Below are 15,510 nucleotides of genomic sequence, written 5' to 3' on the forward strand. Positions count from 1 at the left end.
GACACACAGTCAGCAGGGAGCAGCACCAACACTGGGCTCTACGTCAGCAACACTGACACACAGTCAGCAGGGAGCAGCACCGACACTGGGCTCTACGTCAGGAACACTGACACACAGTCAGCAGGGAGCAGCACCGACACTGGGCTCTACGTCAGGAACACTGACACACAGTCAGCAGGGAGCAGCACCAACACTGGGCTCTACGTCAGGAACACTGACACACAGTCAGCAGGGAGCAGCACTAACACTGGGCTCTACGTCAGGAACACTGACACACAGTCAGCAGGGAGCAGCACCAACACTGGGCTCTACGTCAGCAACACTGACACACAGTCAGCAGGGAGCAGCACCAACACTGGGCTCTACGTCAGGAACACTGACACACAGTCAGCAGGGAGCAACACCGACACTGGGCTCTACGTCAGGAACACTGACACACAGTCAGCAGGGAGCAGCACCGACACTGGGCTCTACGTCAGGAACACTGACACACAGTCAGCAGGGAGCAGCACCGACACTGGGCTCTACGTCAGGAACACTGACACACAGTCAGCAGGGAGCAGCACCAACACTGGGCTCTACGTCAGGAACACTGACACACAGTCAGCAGGGAGCCGCACCAACACTGGGCTCTACGTCAGGAACACTGACACACAGTCAGCAGGGAGCAGCACCAACACTGGGCTCTACGTCAGGATCACTGACACACAGTCAGCAGGGAGCAGCACCAACACTGGGCTCTACGTCAGGAACACTGACACACAGTCAGCAGGGAGCAGCACCGACACTGGGCTCTACGTCAGGAACACTGACACACAGTCAGCAGGGAGCAGCACCAACACTGGGCTCTACATCAGGAACACTGACACACAGTCAGCAGGGAGCAGCACCAACACTGGGCTCTACGTCAGGAACACTGACACACAGTCAGCAGGGAGCAGCACCAACACTGGGCTCTACGTCAGGAACACTGACACACAGTCAGCAGGGAGCAGCACCAACACTGGGCTCTACGTCAGCAACACTGACACACAGTCAGCAGGGAGCAGCACCAACACTGGGCTCTACGTCAGGAACACTGACACACAGTCAGCAGGGAGCAGCACCGACACTGGGCTCTACGTCAGGAACACTGACACACAGTCAGCAGGGAGCAGCACCAACACTGGGCTCTACGTCAGGAACACTGACACACAGTCAGCAGGGAGCAGCACCAACACTGGGCTCTACGTCAGGAACACTGACACACAGTCAGCAGGGAGCAGCACCAACACTGGGCTCTACGTCAGCAACACTGACACACAGTCAGCAGGGAGCAGCACCGACACTGGGCTCTACGTCAGCAACACTGACACACAGTCAGCAGGGAGCAGCACCAACACTGGGCTCTACGTCAGGAACACTGAAGAAATGCTCTGGAACTTTGGCGACTAAGTATTTTTAAACCTCCTGCTTTGGGCTGGATGTGTCATCACATGCATAATCTATGAGCATAATTACTGTACGAAATGCCTAGTTTGAAAGCAACAGTTTAACTGGAAGCAGTGCTGTGCCATTTCCCCTACGTGGGCCGGCCCCCTAGCAATTCCAGTTCAACCAACGAGCTTCAGCCCCTCGCCATATGAGTGACAGCTAGCAAGATGCACATGATGCACCCACAGCAGAGAGAGAGAGAGCTATGACGTGGTGCACATATCTGCACATATGTGATGTAGTACGCAATTTTAGGGGACCACTTTTTGCTCGTGAGTGCTACTTTCAGAACTACTGGCTAAAAAGTTTACAAAAGTACAGGAGTACCCTTTAACATTTCCATGTTAGTCATTTAGCAGATGCCCGTATCCAGAGCGACTTACAGGAGTAATTCGGTTTAAGTGACTTGCTAAAGGGCACATTGACTGATTTTTCTCCTAGTCACCTCGGGGATTCGAACCAGTGACCTTTCGGTTACTGGCCCAACATTCTTCACTGCTAGGCTACCCAGCAATACATCCTTGTATCAAACACACACTCAGAAATACACACACATACTGTACAGTAGTGGGAGTTGAGAGAGAAAGGCAGAGGAGAAGTTTCTACATGTTGGGCAAAGGAATGTCAGTGTCATTCCAGTGTTGTAATTTGTCAATCGCTCTCACCATTGAGGCTAATTTTAGATCTCCCTTTGTGTGCCTCTATCTGATTATCCACTCTGTCATCCTCTCATCTCTCCCGCCACCCGCCCGCAGCTAATGTGCACATATAAAACACCAACAGAGTGTGTGTGTGTGTGCGTGTGTGCGTGTGTGTGTGCGTGCGTGCGTGCGTGTGTGTGCCTGCGCAATGTACTGTTTCCAAATATCCTCCCTAAATCTGGTCCCTATCAATAGTTGAATCAACAGTGTAACTTTCTCTTCTGCTTTATGAGGTACAGGCTCCCTCCCTCCCTTTCTCTCAGCCTCTTGCTGCATCATCAAGGCTTGTGTGTAATTAAATGTGCAATACAATGACCCATCAACACCCAGTGATCAGTGTTTCCTCCAATGGCTGATATGATGGAGGAAGAACATCAGAGACAAAGACATCTATAGAAAGACTCAGATAATGACAGGGACAGAGCAGACCAACCGTGTGCTTCCATCTGAAGAAGGTCCTTATAATACAACCTCATAATAATCCTTATTATAACACAGCCTTATAATAATACAGCCTTATAATAACACCGCCTTATAATAATAATCCTTAAAATAATACAGCCTTATAATAATACAGCCTTATAATAATCCTTATAATAATACAGCCTTATAATAATACAGCCTTATAATAACACAGCCTTATAATATCTCACTACGTCACACTTCTTCCATATTCAGCTCTACAAACCCTTCCCACAAGGACCCAGGTAAACCACCTGTGTGTGTGTGTGTGTGTGTGTGTGTGGGGGGGGGGGGGGGGGGGGGGGGGTATATATGGGTATAAGCAGGTCCATTCAAATGAAAGTAGATGTGGATATATACAGTAAGTGTTTGAAGTCACAGGTGCAAACGCCTTTGGATGCACAGCAAAGTGCACAATCGTGTATGTGCATATAGATGTATGGATGTATTTAAATGTCTACATGCATGATGGAATACATGGACAGGTGTCTCTGTGTGGCAGATCATACGTGGTAGTTCTACCCATGCAGTGTTCCCCTGGCATCATGACATCATGACTGCCACTGTGTGATTGACTACGTGGTTTCAAATGGTTGTGTCTTCTGAAGTGAGTACCAATCACATTCACCAGCTGCCTTGACTGTGCAGCAGTCCATCCCTGCATGGGTACAACAGCCTTCAGTAGACTAATGCATGCCAATGGATGTGGGTGGGTGTGTAAATAACACCTCGCTGATGCCTTGTACTGAACACCACTTCCAGTGGGACTGCCTACACAAATTGCCATCTCAAGCCAATCCTACCTTCGAGTCCTTCACTGAACTACATCTAGAAAAGGTCCCACTTTCTCTTTCCGTCCCTTTTTCCATCTGAGAATGTGTGATATCTGTCCTGCTATCAGAGAGTATTCTGCTGCCAAAATGTCAATGTTGCCCAACTCTCCCTTATGTCTTCTGCCTTCTCACCACCTCCTTTATCTCTCTGTCATCTTGTTCTGTCATTTATCTTCTCTCTGCACGGTATTTGCCTGTGTATCTTCCTCTACAGTCACAGTATTGATGTGACTCTCTGTCAACCCACGTGACCAATGAATTAGACACATTTACATCAACGCTGTAACTTGAATAAACAACCCGCAACCGCAACTCCCTCTAACCCTCTCCATTCTTTCCTGAGACAATCCCTGCTCTCCTCTGCTTGCCTTGCAATATTCCCCCATGCACCTCTCTCTGTCTCCCTCGGATGCAGAAAAAGCGCTTCACTTACTGTTCTTCTTCAGTTGCACTTGATTCACAGATCCCTCCTTTGGAAATGGAGAGAGTGACAGAAGTGGTGGAGTGAGGGAGGGGGGATCCACACACAGAAATAAGGAGAGAGGAGGCAGCGCAAAATAAAAATTACAAAAGGAATGGGAGAAGTGAAAAAATCACCGCTGATAGTGAGGCCTTTGAAAATCACATTTTACGTGGTGTTCGGTGTCTGGTGTCCGGTGTCTGTGTGTGCTGTGGGGCGATGCATATTCTCCATGTCGGTCTTCTAGCGCCAGACAGCACAACCCAGTAGTAACACTTCTATTTCCTCAGTCCCTCTCGCTCTCCCTCTCTCTCTCTCTCTTCCCCTCTGGCACGTTCAAACAGCCCAATCTCTCTCTCACTTTCATCTGGTTGGTTTATTTCCCTCTATCCCCCTCCCATACCTGTGTCTCTCTCGCTTTCTAGCGCTCTCGCCCCTCCCCCTCATCCTCTCCTCCCAGTCTCCCTCTCTCGCCTACACCAGCACCCAGATACAGGGCACACCCCTCCCTCTCTCTCTCTCTTCCCTCATCTCCCATTCTCGCTCTCTCTCCCTCTCTTTGATGTTTTGAAGAGTTCTTCACTCTTAGTTGGGAATAAATTTTAAAAAATCGACAGAACTGAAGACACTACAGAACACAGACAGTGGGAACCACTCAACACCACAGACTTCACAGGGAAACAGACCCAAACTGTCAAATTAACACGTCACACAATATCGACAGCACAAATACAATGGATAATAAAATTATCCAATTATTTTCATCATCTCAATGATTGTTTTTCCTAATCAAATGATCCCAACAGACACAGTCTGAGCAGATGCAGCAGGACTGCCGAGCGACACACATAATGAAATATAAATTAAGAATGAAAAGGATGTGTATAAGAGGATAAGGGGGGCCACTGCAGCAATGCTGATTTCCATACACAGAGACAGTAGGGGAGAGACTGTATGTGTGTGTGGGGAGGGGTAACAGTGGGGAGAGACTGTATGTGTGTGTGGGGAGGGGTAACAGTGGGGAGAGACTGTATGTGTGTGTGGGGAGGGGTAACAGTGGGGAGAGACTGTATGTGTGTGTGTGGGGAGGGGTAACAGTGGGGAGAGACTGTATGTGTGTGTGGGGAGGGGTAACAGTGGGGAGAGACTGTATGTGTGTGTGGGGAGGGGTAACAGTGGGGAGAGACTGTATGTGTGTGTGGGGAGGGGTAACAGTGGGGAGAGACTGCATGTGTGTGTGTGGGGAGGGGTAACAGTGGGGAGAGACTGTATGTGTGTGTGGGGAGGGGTAACAGTGGGGAGAGACTGTATGTGTGTGTGGGGAGGGGTAACAGTGGGGAGAGACTGTATGTGTGTGTGGGGAGGAGTAACAGTGGGGAGAGACTGTATGTGTGTGTGGGGAGGGGTAACAGTGGGGAGAGACTGTATGTGTGTGTGGGGAGGGGTAACAGTGGGGAGAGACTGTATGTGTGTGTGGGGAGGAGTAACAGTGGGGAGAGACTGTATGTGTGTGTGGGGAGGAGTAACAGTGGGGAGAGACTGTATGTGTGTGGGGGGAGGGAGGGAGGGGTAACAGTGGGGAGAGATTGTATGTGTGTGTGGGGAGGGAGGGGTAACAGTGGGGGAGAGACTGTATGTGTGTGTGGGGAGGGAGGGGTAACAGTGGGGAGAGACTGTATGTGTGTGTGGGGAGGGGTAACAGTGGGGGAGAGACTGTATGTGTGTGTGGGGAGGGGTAACAGTGGGGAGAGACTGTATGTGTGTGTGTGGGGAGGGGTAACAGTGGGGAGAGACTGTATGTGTGTGTGTGGGGAGGGGTAACAGTGGGGAGAGACTGTATGTGTGTGTGGGGAGGGGTAACAGTGGGGAGAGACTGTATGTGTGTGTGTGGGGAGGGGTAACAGTGGGGAGAGACTGTATGTGTGTGTGTGGGGAGGGGTAACAGTGGGGAGAGACTGTATGTGTGTGTGGGGAGGGGTAACAGTGGGGAGAGACTGTATGTGTGTGTGGGGAGGAGTAACAGTGGGGAGAGACGGTATGTGTGTGTGGGGAGGGGTAACAGTGGGGAGAGACTGTATGTGTGTGTGGGGAGGGGTAACAGTGGGGAGAGACTGTATGTGTGTGTGGGGAGGAGTAACAGTGGGGAGAGACTGTATGTGTGTGTGGGGAGGAGTAACAGTGGGGAGAGACTGTACGTGTGTGGGGGGAGGGAGGGAGGGGTAACAGTGGGGAGAGATTGTATGTGTGTGTGGGGAGGGGTAACAGTGGGGAGAGACTGTATGTGTGTGTGGGGAGGGAGGGAGGGGTAACAGTGGGGAGAGGCTGTATGTGTGTGTGGGGAGGGGTAACAGTGGGGAGAGACTGTATGTGTGTGTGTGTGGGGAGGAGTAACAGTGGGGAGAGACTATATGTGTGTGTGGGGAGGGGTAACAGTGGGGAGAGACTGTATGTGTGTGTGGGGAGGGGTAACAGTGGGGAGAGACTGTATGTGTGTGTGGGGAGGGGTAACAGTGGGGAGAGACTGTATGTGTGTGTGGGGAGGGAGGGGTAACAGTGGGGAGAGACTGTATGTGTGTATGGGGAGTGGTAACAGTGGGGAGAGACTGTATGTGTGTGTGGGGAGGGAGGGGTAACAGTGGGGAGAGACTGTATGTGTGTGTGGGGAGGGAGGGGTAACAGTGGGGAGAGACTGTATGTGTGTGTGGGGAGGGGTAACAGTGGGGAGAGACTGTATGTGTGTGTGGGGAGGGGTAACAGTGGGGGAGAGACTGTATGTGTGTGTGTGGGGAGGGGTAACAGTGGGGGAGAGACTGTATGTGTGTGTGGGGAGGGGTAACAGTGGGGAGAGACTGTATGTGTATGTGTGGGGAGGGGTAACAGTGGGGAGAGGCTGTATGTGTGTGTGGGGAGGGGTAACAGTGGGGAGAGACTGTATGTGTGTGTGGGGAGGGGTAACAGTGGGGAGAGACTGTAAGTGTGTGTGGGGAGGGAGGGAGGGGTAACAGTGGGGAGAGGCTGTATGTGTGTGTGGGGAGGGGTAACAGTGGGGAGAGGCTGTATGTGTGTGTGGGGAGGGGTAACAGTGGGGAGAGACTGTATGTGTGTGTGGGAGGGGTAACAGTGGGGAGAGACTGTATGTGTGTGTGGGGAGGGGTAACAGTGGGGAGAGACTGTATGTGTGTGTGGGGAGGGGTAACAGTAGGGAGAGACTGTATGTGTGTGTGGGGAGGAGTAACAGTGGGGAGAGACTGTATGTGTGTGTGGGGAGGGAGGGAGGGGTAACAGTGGGGAGAGGCTGTATGTGTGTGTGGGGAGGAGTAACAGTGGGGAGAGACTGTATGTGTGTGGGGGGAGGGAGGGAGGGGTAACAGTGGGGAGAGACTGTATGTGTGTGTGGGGAGGGGTAACAGTGGGGAGAGACTGTATGTGTGTGTGGGGAGGGGTAACAGTGGGGAGAGACTTTATGTGTGTGTGGGGAGGGGTAACAGTGGGGAGAGACTGTATGTGTGTGTGGGGAGGGAGGGGTAACAGTGGGGAGAGACTATATGTGTGTGTGGGGAGGGGTAACAGTGGGGAGAGGCTGTATGTGTGTGTGGGGAGGGGTAACAGTGGGGAGAGAATGTATGTGTGTATGGGGAGGGGTAACAGTGGGGAGAGACTGTATGTGTGTGTGGGGAGGGGTAACAGTGGGGAGAGACTGTATGTGTGTGTGGGGAGGGGTAACAGTGGGTGGAGAGACTGTATGTGTGTGTGGGGAGGGGTAACAGTGGGGAGATACTGTATCTGTGGGGAGGGGTAACAATGGGTGGAGATGGAGCCTTCCAACTGACTAACTGAAATGAATATCAAGTAGAAATCCCTTTGACATGAGTGAGGCATGTCAAAGCTGCTAGGGGGGCTCTGATAGCAGACACGCCCCTTTCATGGCTCAAACACACTACCCTCAGAGGGAATCAGTCAGCATGGATGCCTGTGGATGTGTTCAGAAATATACATGGAGATGAAGTCCTACCTCCTAACACTCTGATATTAATATGAGTTGTGTGTGTTGGCTTGGTTAGTATCTGGATGGACAAGCACAAGAAAGAGCTGTCAGTCATTCCTATGTATCCCAGGACTATCCCAGTGCCCCAGCGGTGTGCCCATCAAAGCCATCTATCAAAACCACTGGCTGAAATATAATAAATATAAAAGTGACATATCAAAGTGTGGATAAACTCTGTACTTAGTAAAAACACTGAGAGCCAAGTTCAATCAAATCTGCATCAAAATGTTTCTCCTGTGGGAAATGTCCACAGTTACCTCATATCAAGCACAATGTGCCTCTTGTTTTAGTTTCTGTCTGTAGGCAGGGATCAACAAAATGGAGTCGTGGTCAGCTTTTCCGAAAGGGGGGCGGGGCAGGGCCTTATATGCGTCGCGGAAGTTAGAGTAACAATGATCCAAGGTCTTTCCTCCCCTGGTTGCGCAATCAATATGCTGATAAAATTTTGGGAGTCTTGTTTTCAGATTAGCCTTGTTAAAATCCCCAGCTACAATGAATGCAGCCTCCGGATAAATCGTTTCCAGTTTGCAAAGAGTTAAATAAAGTTCGTTCAGAGCCATCGATGTGTCTGCTTGGGGGGGGATATATACGGCTGTGATTATAATCGAAGAGAATTCTCTTGGTAGATAATGCGGTCTACATTTGATTGTGAGGAATTCTAAATCAGGTGAACAGAAGGATTTGAGTTCCTGTATGTTTCTTTCATCACACCATGTCACGTTGGCCATGAGGCATACGCCCCCGCCCCTCTTCTTACCAGAAAGATGTTTGTTTCTGTCAGCGCGATGTGTGGAGAAACCCGTTGGCTGCACCGCTTCGGATAGAGTCTCTCCAGTGAGCCATGTTTCAGTGAAGCAAAGGACGTTACAGTCTCTGATGTCCCTCTGGAATGCTACCCTTGCTCGGATTTCATCAACCTTGTTGTCAAGAGACTGGACATTGGCAAGAAGAATGCTAGGGAGTGGTGCGCGCTGTGTCCGTCTCCGGAGTCTGACCAGAAGACCGCCTCGTTTCCCTCTCTTTCGGAGTCGTTTTTTTGGGTCGCTGCATAGGATCCACTCCGTTGTCCTGTTTGTAAGGCAGAACACAGGGTCCGCGTCGCGAAAAACATATTCTTGGTCGTACTGATGGTGAGTTGACGCTGATCTTATATTCAGTAGTTCTTCTCGACTGTATGTAATGAAACCTAAGATGACCTGGGGTACTAATGTAAGAAATAACACGTAAAAAAACAAAAAACTGCATAGTTTCCTAGGAACGCGAAGCGAGGCGGCCATCTCTGTCGGCGCCGGAAACAACACGGCCTGCAACGAAAACATGCGGTCTCTCCTTCACTGCAGCCGAGGTGAGTAAGATATTTAAACGTGTTAACCCTCGCAAGGCTGCAGGCCCAGACGGCATCCCCAGCCGCGCCCTCAGAGCATGCGCAGACCAGCTGGCCGGTGTGTTTACGGACATATTCAATCAATCCCTATACCAGTCTGCTGTTCCCACATGCTTCAAGAGGGCCACCATTGTTCCTGTTCCCAAGAAAGCTAAGGTAACTGAGCTAAACGACTACCGCCCCGTAGCACTCACATCCGTCATCATGAAGTGCTTTGAGAGACTAGTCAAGGACCATATCACCTCCACCCTACCTGACACCCTAGACCCACTCCAATTTGCTTACCGCCCAAATAGGTCCACAGACGATGCAATCTCAACCACACTGCACACTGCCCTAACCCATCTGGACAAGAGGAATACCTATGTGAGAATGCTGTTCATCGACTACAGCTCGGCATTCAACACCATAGTACCCTCCAAGCTCGTCATCAAGCTCGAGACCCTGGGTCTCGACCCCGCCCTGTGCAACTGGGTACTGGACTTCCTGACGGGCCGCCCCCAGGTGGTGAGGGTAGGCAACAACATCTCCTCCCCGCTGATCCTCAACACTGGGGCCCCACAAGGGTGCGTTCTGAGCCCTCTCCTGTACTCCCTGTTCACCCACGACTGCGTGGCCACGCACGCCTCCAACTCAATCATCAAGTTTGCGGACGACACAACAGTGGTAGGCTTGATTACCAACAACGACGAGACGGCCTACAGGGAGGAGGTGAGGGCCCTCGGAGTGTGGTGTCAGGAAAACAACCTCACACTCAACGTCAACAAAACTAAGGAGATGATTGTGGACTTCAGGAAACAGCAGAGGGAACACCCCCCTATCCACATCGATGGAACAGTAGTGGAGAGGGTAGCAAGTTTTAAGTTCCTCGGCATACACATCACAGACAAACTGAATTGGTCCACTCACACAGACAGCATCGTGAAGAAGGCGCAGCAGCGCCTCTTCAACCTCAGGAGGCTGAAGAAATTCGGCTCGTCACCAAAAGCACTCACAAACTTCTACAGATGCACAATCGAGAGCATCCTGGCGGGCTGTATCACCGCCTGGTATGGCAACTGCACCGCCCTCAACCGTAAGGCTCTCCAGAGGGTAGTGAGGTCTGCACAACGCATCACCGGGGGCAAACTACCTGCCCTCCAGGACACCTACACCACCCGATGTCACAGGAAGGCCATAAAGATCATCAAGGACATCAACCACCCGAGCCACTGCCTGTTCACCCCGCTATCATCCAGAAGGCGAGGTCAGTACAGGTGCATCAAAGCTGGGACCGAGAGACTGAAAAACAGCTTCTATCTCAAGGCCATCAGACTGTTAAACAGCCACCACTAACACTGAGTGGCTGCTGCCAACACACACACTGACACTGACTCAACTCCAGCCACTTTAATAATGGGAATTGATGGGAAATGATGTAAATATATCACTAGCCACTTTAAACAATGCTACCTTATATAATATATTATATAACATTATTCATCTCATATGCATACGTATATACTGTACTCTATATCATCGACTGTATCCTTATGTAATACATGTATCACTAGCCACTTTAAACTATGCCACTTTGTTTACATACTCATCTCATTTATACATACTGTACCCGATACCATCTACTGTATCTTGCCTATGCTGCTCTGTACCATCACTCATTCATATATCCTTATGTACATATTCTTTATCCCCTTACACTGTGTACAAGACAGTAGTTTTGGATTGTTAATTGTTAGTTAGATTACTTGTTATTACTGCATTGTCGGAACTAGAAGCACAAGCATTTCGCTACACTCGCATTAACATCTGCTAACCATGTGTATGTGACAAATAAAAATTTGATTTTATTTGATTTGATGTAAATGTGATCCATCATCATTGTCACTAAATTGAGATTGCATTGATTTGTGTGTGTGCGCACTGCCGTTGAATAATTTTCTTTCCCCCTGCGTGATTGGGTGAGTCTGTGTGATTACACAGGCAGACCAATTCTGATCTTTTTTCCACTAATTGGTCAAACCCATCATATCTTTTCACATCAGATATTTTTCAGAGCTGATCAGATTGGTCAAAAGACCAATTCGTGGAAAAAATATCAGAATTAGGCTGCCTGTCCAAACGCAGCCCCTGTCTGTGTCTATCTGTGAGAGTCTGTGTGTGGTTAGCTGAATTTAGTATACAATGAGTAGCTTTGCAAAGGGTCGGAAACTTTCCGGGAAATTTCCATGGGAAGTCAAGCCTGGGAATTTAGCTTAAATTCATCAAAAAAGTTAGCTTATAACAGTGAACCTTTTTTGTGGGATACACATACGGCAATTCTAGGTCTTGTGGCATATTTTGGTTAAACTATCCCTAATTCAATGGAATCGCAACCCTCTGCATGCACAGTGCATTTTTCCATCACAGGTACAGCTGATTCTCAAGATCTTGCACACTAATGAGATGCTACTGAGCCCATACTACTACACTGTCTGAGCTCTGAGTTTTGATTATAATACTGGGTGGGGTGAATATATTCTATATGACATACATGATTTTTTGTAAACTAGTAAATAGTAGCCTACAGCAAAGTGTGTTTAAATCATTTCTAACTTGTTAACAATTTTTGCTAGTTAGTTTTTGCTACAGTGTGGGTTTTAGCTTGCTTAAGCCTGCTAACTGAGGAGTGTTAATTCACCTGTTTCCATACATGTTTCATTTTAAAACATTTATCTTTCAAATGAGTTGTTTAATCTAACTGCTTAACTATTTATCTGTACATGGAATTGTATTATAATTATTTTTTTACAATTTCTTTTACAATCTTTAAAGAAAAATGCCACGGGGCATTATCTGATGTGTGGAGACATTTCACTGCAGGAAAAGCTGTGTACATTTGCAAATAATGTGCCAAATCATATGTGAAGAATCCAACAAAGACGCAGAATCATCTGGTCAAGTGCATAAAGTTCCCTCAGCGCTCACAACAAGCAACCTCTGACAAAAGTCCCTCTACTTCTATTCAAGGTGAAAATGATGAATCAGACACCTTATCGATAGCAACAGCTAATGGTCCTGGAATCAGAAGTTTTTTTGATTCAATGGAGGAACATAGTCAGAGAAATGCTGATGAATGTCTTGCTCGAGCTGTGTATGCAACTGGTTCACATCTGAAGCTCACAGGCAACGTGTATTGGAAGAGATTTCTGAATGTTCTTCGCCCAGCATACACCCCTCCAACCAGACATGCTTTATCTACTCATTTGCTGGATGCAGAGTTCAACAGAGTTCAAGTGAAGGTCAAGCAAATCATAGAGAAAGCAGACTTTATTGCAATCATCTCTGATGGTTGGTCTAATGTTCGTGGGCAAGGAATAATTAACGACATCATCTCCACCCCTCAACCAGTATTCTACAAGAGCACAGACACAAGGGACAACAGACCCACCGGTCTCTACATTGCAGATGAGCTGAAGGCAGTCATCAATGACCTTGGACCACAGAAGGTATTTGCACTGGTGACAGACAATTCTGCGAACATGAAGGCTGCTTGGTCTAAAGTGGATGAGTCCTAGCCTCACATCACACCCATTGGCTGTGCTGCTCATGCATTGAATCTGCTCCTCAAGGACATCATGGTACTGAAAACAATCTACAAGAGAGCCAAGGAAATGCTTAGGTATGTGAAGGGTCATCAACTTATAGCAAAAATCTACCTCACCAAGCAAAGTGAGAAGAATAAGAGCACCACATTGAAGCTGCCCAGCAACACCCGTTGGGATGGTGTTGTCATCATGTTTGTCTCCTGGAGGGGAAGGAGTCTCTCCAAGAAATGGCCATATCACAGTCTGCCAATATGGACAACCCCATCAAGAGGATCCTCCTGGATGATGTATTTTGGGAGATAGTGGTAAGCAACCTGAAACTCCTGAAACCTATAGCAGTAGCCATTGCATAGATTGAGGGAGACAATGCCATCCTGTCTGATGTTCAGACTCTGCTTGCAGATGTAAGAGAAGAAATCCGTACTGCCCTTCCCACTTCACTGTTGCTCCAAGCAGAGGAAACTTCTGCCTGAAGCCCATACATGCCGCAGCGTACGTTGGACCCCAAATATGCTGTCAAGAGCACCCTGTCTGGTGCAGAGATCAACCAGGCCTATGGTGTCATCACTACTGTGTCTCGCCACCTTGGCCTGGATGAGGGCAAGGTTCAACGATGTCGCTCTTGCTGCGGGTGATTCCCTGATCCACCTTTCCACAGACGACACCATTCTGTATACATCTGGCCCTTCTTTGGACACTGTGTTAACTAACCTCCAAACGAGCTTCAATGCCATACAATACTCCTTCTGTGGCCTCCAACTGCTCTTAAACGCTAGCAAAACCAAATGCATGCTTTTCAACCGATCGTTGCCCGCACCCGCCCACCCGACTAGCATCACTACTCTGGACGGTTCTGACCTAGAATACGTGGACAACTACAAATACCTAGGTGTCTGGCTAGACTGTAAACTATCCTTCTAGACTCACATCAAACATCTCCAATCCAAAATCAAATCTAGAATCAGCTTTCTATTTCGCAACAAAACCTCCTTCACGCACACCGCCAAACTTACTCTAGTAAAACTGACTATCCTACCGATCCTCGACTTCGGCGTTGTCATCTACAAAATAGCTTCCAATACTCTACTCAGCAAATTGGATGTAGTCTATCACAGTGCAATCCGTTTTGTTACCAAAGAGCCTTATACCACCCACCACTGCGACCTGTATGCTCTAGTCGGCTGGCCCTCGCTACATATTCATCGCCAGACCCACTGGCTCCAGGTCATCTATAAGTAAGTCTATGCAAGGTAAAGCTCCGCCTTATCTCAGCTCACTGGTCACGATAACAACACCCACCCGTAGCACGCGCTCCAGCAGGTATATCTCACTGGTCATCCCCAAAGCAAACACCTCCTTTGGCCATCTTTCCTTCTAGTTCTCTACTGCCAGTTACTGGAACGAATTGCAAAAATCGCTGAAGCTGGAGACTTACATTTCCTTCACTAACTTGAAACATCAGCTATCTGAGCAGCTAACCGCTCGCTGCAGCTGTACATAGTCCATCAGTAAATAGCCCACCCAATCTACCTACCTCATCCCCATATTGTTTTTATTAACTTCGCTGCTCTTTTGCACACCAATATCACTACTTACACAGCACCATCTGCTAAATTGTAATTACTTTGCTACTATGGCCTATTTATTGCCTTACCTCCTCATGCCATTTGCACACACTGTGTGTTATTGACTGTACGCTTGTTTATTCCATGTGTAACTCTGTGTTGTTGTTTCTGTTGCACTGCTTTGCTTTATCTTGGCCAGGTCGCAGTTGTAAATGAGAACTTAGTTCTCAACTAGCTTACCTGGTTAAATAAAGTAAAAAAAAATATATATATATATAACTAAATTGTTTTTTAAAATTTCTATTGGAAAGATTTAATAATTTGCAAATATGTCCCAATACTTTTGGTCCTCTAAAATGGGGGGACTATTTACAAAAAGTGTTGTAATTTCTTAACGGTTCACCCGATATGCATGAAAATAACCTAAAATTAAAGCTGACAGTCTGCACTTCAACATCATAGTCATTGCATCATTTCGAATCCAAAGTGCTGGAGTACAGAGTCAAAACAACAAAATGATTGTCACTGTCCAATATGTTTGGAGCTACCTTTATATCAATTAACTCAATCTAACAAAATAGTTGAAACCCCAAGCTCTAAAGAGCAAAGATTCTGAAATTAAACTACTAACAGGAACTGTCAGAAAGAAAGATGTTCATAATAACGATAAAAGCCATATCCCTGGCCGTGGAGCTGACATATTTATTCAGTCCTCTCTCTCCTCCACAATTGTCCAAGCCATAATTTACACTAATGCCCTGACACCACCAGCACTGGACACTCATTTGGAGCTTCAGCCTCCTGTCACCTGGGAAATAATGTCCTGCTACACAACCTCCTTCTAAGCCCTCTCTAAGTCCTCTGCTTTCTCTCTCCTCTCCTCCATCTCTGCCCTGCTCTCAAAATCTAGCTCTTTTCTCTGTCTGCTCTTCTCTCCTCCATCTCTCTTTTCTCTCTCTCTCTCTCCTCTCCAGCTGAGCTCATTTTTCAGGGTTACAAATGG

At 48.1% G+C, this 15,510-nt stretch overlaps 1 protein-coding gene across 2 annotated transcripts in view; it reads right to left on the bottom strand.

Annotated features, from left to right (window-relative positions):
* LOC110538995 (SH3 and multiple ankyrin repeat domains protein 1-like) overlaps positions 1-4,271 on the bottom strand; it is a 112,357-nt gene extending 108,086 nt beyond the window's left edge. For both annotated transcript variants that reach the window (XM_090193779.1, XM_090193778.1), the window contains exon 1: positions 3,903-4,271. The gene's annotated coding sequence lies outside the window, so the exon portion shown is untranslated. The remainder of the gene's footprint in view (positions 1-3,902) is intronic.
* Between the last annotated feature and the right edge of the window lie 11,239 nt (positions 4,272-15,510).

The sequence above is a fragment of the Oncorhynchus mykiss genome, chromosome 12 (genome assembly GCF_057628025.1).
Source record: "Oncorhynchus mykiss isolate SJ-2025 chromosome 12, ASM5762802v1, whole genome shotgun sequence".
Classification (NCBI taxonomy): domain Eukaryota; kingdom Metazoa; phylum Chordata; class Actinopteri; order Salmoniformes; family Salmonidae; genus Oncorhynchus; species Oncorhynchus mykiss.